The sequence below is a fragment of the Hemiscyllium ocellatum genome (genome assembly GCF_020745735.1).
Source record: "Hemiscyllium ocellatum isolate sHemOce1 chromosome 15 unlocalized genomic scaffold, sHemOce1.pat.X.cur. SUPER_15_unloc_2, whole genome shotgun sequence".
NCBI lineage: Eukaryota > Metazoa > Chordata > Chondrichthyes > Orectolobiformes > Hemiscylliidae > Hemiscyllium > Hemiscyllium ocellatum.
The window spans coordinates 312,057-318,784 of NW_026867456.1; positions in this window are offsets into that span (position 1 = coordinate 312,057).

Consider the following 6,728-nt stretch of genomic DNA (forward strand, 5'->3'; position numbering starts at 1 on the left):
TCTTAGAACGGACGGAAAGAGTCGGGCAAGCCTGTCAAAGCTTTGAGCGAATGTCAAAAGCTTTAGACTTCCGCGAACTCTCCGGCTTGCACTGAGACGCGAGGTCGATGTGCTAAGCACCACGGGGCCCCTTTCGCCTGCAGGTCCCGAGCCGCCAACATGTTCTTCGTATCGTGTTCTCCAATCCTGGGTGACGGGCACCGCAGGGAGGCAGAGCCATCGCACTTGCCGGGTGGCAGAGGAAGGACCGGACTATGTACAATAGCGGCCAACGACTCCCAGAGCCGGTAGTGCGGCGTCTGCTCTCAGCCTAAGAGGCTTCTGGGAGTGCTCAGGCAAGGGTCAGCCTGCACCCTTGCTGGCAGCACCCAGGGGAACCAGGACGCTTGCATCTCTCGCCTTCATTTTCGACACAAGCGCCTGAGGAGGGACGCCACCCCTCCCCTTGCGTCAAGAGACCTCCCCACCGGCCTCTGACTGATTCTTAGAACGGACGGAAAGAGTCGGGCAAGCCTGTCAAAGCTTTGAGCGAATGTCAAAAGCTTTAGACTTCCGCGAACTCTCCGGCTTGCACTGAGACGCGAGGTCGATGTGCTAAGCACCACGGGGCCCCTTTCGCCTGCAGGTCCCGAGCCGCCAACATGTTCTTAGTATCGGGTTCTCCAAACCTGGGTGACGGGCACCGCAGGGAGGCAGAGCCATCGCACTTGCCGGGTGGCAGAGGAAGGACCGGACTATGTACAATAGCGGCCAACGACTCCCAGAGCCGGTAGTGCGGCGTCTGCTCTCAGCCTAAGAGGCTTCTGGGAGTGCTCAGGCAAGGGTCAGCCTGCACCCTTGCTGGCAGCACCCAGGGGAACCAGGACGCTTGCATCTCTCGCCTTCATTTTCGACACAAACGCCTGAGGAGGGAAGCCAACCCTCCGTGTGTCAAGAGACCGTCCCCGCCCCGGCCTCCGACTGATTCTTAGAACGGACGGAAAGAGTCAGGCAAGCCTGTTAAGACTTCCGCGAACTCTCCGGCTTGCACTGAGACGCGAGGTCGATGTGCTCAGCACCACGGGGCCCCTTTCGCCTGCAGGTCCCGAGCCGCCAACATGTTCTAAGTATCGTGTTCTCCAAACCTGGGTGACGGGCACCGCAGGGAGGCAGAGCCATCGCACTTGCCGGGTGGCAGAGGAAGGACCGGACTATGTACAATAGCGGCCAACGACTCCCAGAGCCGGTAGTGCGGCGCCTGCTCTCAGCCTAAGAGGCTTTTGGGAGTGCTCAGGCAAGGGTCAGCCTGCACCCTTGCTGGCAGCACCCAGGGGAACCAGGACGCTTGCATCTCTCGCCTTCATTTTCGACACAAACGCCTGAGGAGGGAAGCCAACCCTCCGTGTGTCAAGAGACCGTCCCCGCCCCGGCCTCCGACTGATTCTTAGAACGGACGGAAAGAGTCAGGCAAGCCTGTTAAGACTTCCGCGAACTCTCCGGCTTGCACTGAGACGCGAGGTCGATGTGCTCAGCACCACGGGGCCCCCTTCGCCTGCAGGTCCCGAGCCGCCAACATGTTCTAAGTATCGTGTTCCCCAAACCTGGGTGACGAGCACCGCAGGGAGGCAGAGCCATCGCACTTGCCGGGTGGCAGAGGAAGGACCGGACTATGTACAATAGCGGCCAACGACTCCCAGAGCCGGTAGTGCGGCGCCTGCTCTCAGCTTAAGAGGCTTTTGGGAGTGCTCAGGCAAGGGTCAGCCTGCACCCTTGCTGGCAGCACCCAGGGGAACCAGGACGCTTGCATCTCTCGCCTTCATTTTCGACACAAACGCCTGAGGAGGGAAGCCAACCCTCCGTGTGTCAAGAGACCGTCCCCGCCCCGGCCTCCGACTGATTCTTAGAACGGACGGAAAGAGTCAGGCAAGCCTGTCAAAGATTTGAGCAGATGTCAAAATCTTTTAAGACTTCCGCGAACTCTCCGGCTTGCACTGAGACCCGAGGTCGATGTGCTCAGCACCACGGGGCCCCTTTCGCCTGCAGGTCCCGAGCCGCCAACATGTTCTAAGTATCGTGTTCCCCAAACCTGGGTGACGAGCACCGCAGGGCGGCAGAGCCATCGCACTTGCCGGGTGGCAGAGGAAGGACCGGACTATGTACAATAGCGGCCAACCACTCCCAGAGCCGGTAGTGCGGCGTGCGAGGTCTGCTCTCAGCGGAAGAGGGTTTTGGGAATGCTCAGGCAAGGGCCAGCCTGCACCCTTCCTGGCCGCTCCCACGGGAACCAGGCTACTTGCAATCCTTTCCCCCAATAGCAAGTGCCTTTTGGAGGGACGGCCGGAGTCAACGTGGGGTTTGCCCGCCCTCCAAAGTGTCAAGAGACCGCCGCACAGGCCTCTGACTGATTCTTAGAACAGGCAGCAAGAGTTGGGTAAGTCTGTCGAAAATTTGACAAAGTGTCAAAAATTAGACTTCCGAGAGCTCTTGGGCATGCACACAGGCCTGTCATTCAAGTGCTCTGCCCGCGGAACCGTTTTTCGGATGCCTTTCAAAGTGGTCCCGCGCCGCCATTTTGTTCTAAAAATCGTGTTCCCAGAAATCTCCGGGTACCCCGCCAACCTCACTGTGTCACAATGTCAAGTGGCACTGAATGGGTCTGAATTTCAAATTCGACTGCTTCGCTCTGGAACTCGAACCCGGCAAAACCGTTTGGATTTTTCCCGGTCCAGACTTCCGCGGCAGACAAAGTTAAAGTTTTCGGGCTGCAGACTCAAAACGACATCTGGCCAACCGCCGGGCTCAATTCGCCCAGTTCCTCCGGCACTTCGGAACTCATGTTCGGCATGAGTTTTTGAATCTTTCCCGATGCTTCGGCATTTTCCTCCGCTGACACTTAGAATATTTTTCACACTTGGCCGAAAATTTTTCTAAGTTTTTCTGGTTACTGATTTCTTCTTTTCGGGCATTTTTCTAAGTTTTCTTGGTTACTCATTTCTCATTTTCAAACATTTTTCTAAGTTTTTCTGGTTACTGATTTCTTCTTTTTGGGCATTTTTCTAAGTTTTCTTGGTTACTCATTTCTCATTTTCAAACATTTTTCTAAGTTTTTCTGGTTACTCATTTCTCATTTTCAAACATTTTTCTAAGTTTTTCTGGTTACTGATTTCTTCTTTTTGGGCATTTTTCTAAGTTTTCTTGGTTACTCATTTCTCATTTTCAAACATTTTTCTAAGTTTTTCTGGTTACTGATTTCTTCTTTTTGGGCATTTTTCTAAGTTTTCTTGGTTACTCATTTCTCATTTTCAAACATTTTTCTAAGTTGTTCTGGTTACTCATTTCTCATTTTCAAACATTTTTCTAAGTTTTTCTGGTTACTGATTTCTTCTTTTTGGGCATTTTTCTAAGTTTTCTTGGTTACTCATTTCTCATTTTCAAACATTTTTCTAAGTTTTTCTGGTTACTGATTTCTTCTTTTTGGGCATTTTTCTAAGTTTTCTTGGTTACTCATTTCTCATTTTCAAACATTTTTCTAAGTTTTTCTGGTTACTCATTTCTCATTTTCAAACATTTTTCTAAGTTTTTCTGGTTACTGATTTCTTCTTTTTGGGCATTTTTCTAAGTTTTCTTGGTTACTCATTTCTCATTTTCAAACATTTTTCTAAGTTTTTCTGGTTACTGATTTCTTCTTTTTGGGCATTTTTCTAAGTTTTCTTGGTTACTCATTTCTCATTTTCAAACATTTTTCTAAGTTTTTCTGGTTACTCATTTCTGCTTTTCCAACGTTTTACTAAGTTTTGCTGGTTACTGAGTTCACACTTTTAAACATTTTCGGGCATTTTTCTACGTTTTTCATGTTACTCATTTAGCACTTTCAGGCACTTTCCTATGCTTTCCTGCTTACTGATTTCACACTTTTAAGCATCTTCGGGCATGTTCCCTAAGTTTTGCAGTTCATTCGTTTGGGACAGTCAGGCAACTTTCCTAAGCTTTCCTGGTAACCGAATTCACATTGTTGAGAACTTTGGAACCCTTCCCTAAGCTGTGCTGGTTACTCACTTTACCTCTTCAGACACTTGCCCCCGTTGTGACAGAGACCACTTCCCGACTCGGGAAATGCACCAAATTCGGCCTGAACTCAGAGGGCAGTCCCCCCTCGAAGGCGTGGAAGTCGGCAGAATCGCCGGGTCAAATCCGGCTGAGCTACCCGGCTTGGAAGCCTCAAAGTCGGTATGAGCTGTCAGGTTCACTCCCATCCCCGTTTGGACCACTTCCCGACTCGGGAAATTCACCAAATTCGGCCTGAACTCAGAGGACAGTCCCCCCTCGAAGGCGTGACAGTCGGCAGAACCGCCGGATCAAATCCGGCTGAGCTACCCGGCCCCGAAGCCTCAAAGTCGGTAAGAGCTGTCAGGTTCTCTCCCATCCCCGTTTGGACCACTTCCCGACTCGGGAAATTCACCAAATTCGGCCTGAACTTATACAACAGTCCCCCCTCGAAGGCGTGACAGTCGGCAGAACCGCCGGATCAAATCCGGTTGAGCTACCCGGCTTGGAAGCCCCAAAGTCGGTAAGAGCTGTCAGGTTCACTCCCATCCCCGTTTGGACCACTTCCCGACTCGGGAAATTCACCAAATTCGGCCTGAACTTATACAACAGTCCCCCCTCGAAGGCGTGACAGTCGCTAGAACCGCCGGATCAAATCCGGTTGAGCTACCCGGCTTGGAAGCCCCAAAGTCGGTAAGAGCTGTCAGGTTCACTCCCATCCCCGTTTGGACCACTTCCCGACTTAGGAAATTCACCAAATTCGGCCTGAACTTAGAGGAGAGTCCCCGCTCGAAGGCGTGGAAGTCGGCAGAATCGCCGGGTCAAATCCGACTGAGCTACCCGGCCCCGAAGCCTCAATGTCGGTAAGAGCTGTCAGGTTCACTCCCATCCCCGTTTGGACCACTTCCCGACTCGGGAAATTCACCAAATTCGGCCTGAACTTAGACAACAGTCCCCCCTCGAAGCCGTGGCAGTCGCTAGAACCGCCGGATCAAATCCGGTTGAGCTACCCGGCTTGGAAGCCCCAAAGTCGGTATGAGCTGTCAGGTTCACTCCCATCCCCGTTTGGACCACTTCCCGACTTAGGAAAATCACCAAATTCGGCCTGAACTCAGAGGGCAGGCCCCCCTCGAAGGCCAGGCATTCGGCAGAACCGCCGGGTCAAATCCGACTGTGCTACCCGGCCCCAAAGCCTCAAAGTTGGTATGAGCAGTTAGGTTCACTCCCATCCCCGTTTGGACCACTTCCCGACTTAGGAAATTCACCAAATTCGGCCTGAACTTAGAGGAGAGTCCCCGCTCGAAGGCGTGGAAGTCGGCAGAATCGCCGGGTCAAATCCGACTGAGCTACCCGGCCCCGAAGCCTCAATGTCGGTAAGAGCTGTCAGGTTCACTCCCATCCCCGTTTGGACCACTTCCCGACTCGGGAAATTCACCAAATTCGGCCTGAACTTAGACAACAGTCCCCCCTCGAAGCCGTGGCAGTCGCTAGAACCGCCGGATCAAATCCGGTTGAGCTACCCGGCTTGGAAGCCCCAAAGTCGGTATGAGCTGTCAGGTTCACTCCCATCCCCGTTTGGACCACTTCCCGACTTAGGAAAATCACCAAATTCGGCCTGAACTCAGAGGGCAGGCCCCCCTCGAAGGCCAGGCATTCGGCAGAACCGCCGGGTCAAATCCGACTGTGCTACCCGGCCCCAAAGCCTCAAAGTTGGTATGAGCAGTTAGGTTCACTCCCAAACCCGTTGGGACCACTTCCCGACTTAGGAAATTCACCAAATTCGGCCTGAACTTAGACAACAGTCCCCCCTCGAAGGCGTGACAGTCGGTAGAACCGCCGGGTCAAATCCGGCTGAGCTACCCGATTTGGAAGCCTTCAACACAAAACCCATCCGGCAATGCCACTCAAAAAGGGCCCAAATTCAGAAACACCCCCTTCAATAGGTACCACTTCCTCGGAGACACTACCGGGACACGCTCCCCTCGGCGAAAATTAAGCCCCCACCACTAACTGAAGCCAACCGCAGCCCCAACTTCAACGGAGAAATCAGTAACCAATTCAAAAATGCACTTGGTTACTGATTTGTACTGCTTCAAAAATATTCTAAGTGTCGCTGGTTACTGATTTGTACTGCTTCAAAAATATTCTAAGTGTCAGTGGTTACTGATTTGTACTGCTCCAAAAATATTCTAAGTGTCAGTGGTTACTGATTTGTACTGCTTCAAAAATATTCTAAGTGTCAGTGGTTACTGATTTGTACTGCTCCAAAAATATTCTAAGTGTCGCTGGTTACTGATTTGTACTGCTTCAAAAATATTCTAAGTGTCAGCGGTTACTGATTTGTACTGCTTCAAAAATATTCTAAGTGTCTGTGGTTACTGATTTGTACTGCTTCAAAAATATTCTAAGTGTCGCTGGTTACTGATTTGTACTGCTTCAAAAATATTCTAAGTGTCAGTGGTTACTGATTTGTACTGCTTCAAAAATATTCTAAGTGTCAGTGGTTACTGATTTGTACTGCTCCAAAAATATTCTAAGTGTCGCTGGTTACTGATTTGTACTGCTTCAAAAATATTCTAAGTGTCAGTGGTTACTGATTTGTACTGCTTCAAAAATATTCTAAGTGTCGCTGGTTACTGATTTGTACTGCTTCAAAAATATTCTAAGTGTCAGTGGTTACTGATTTGTACTGCTTCAAAAATATT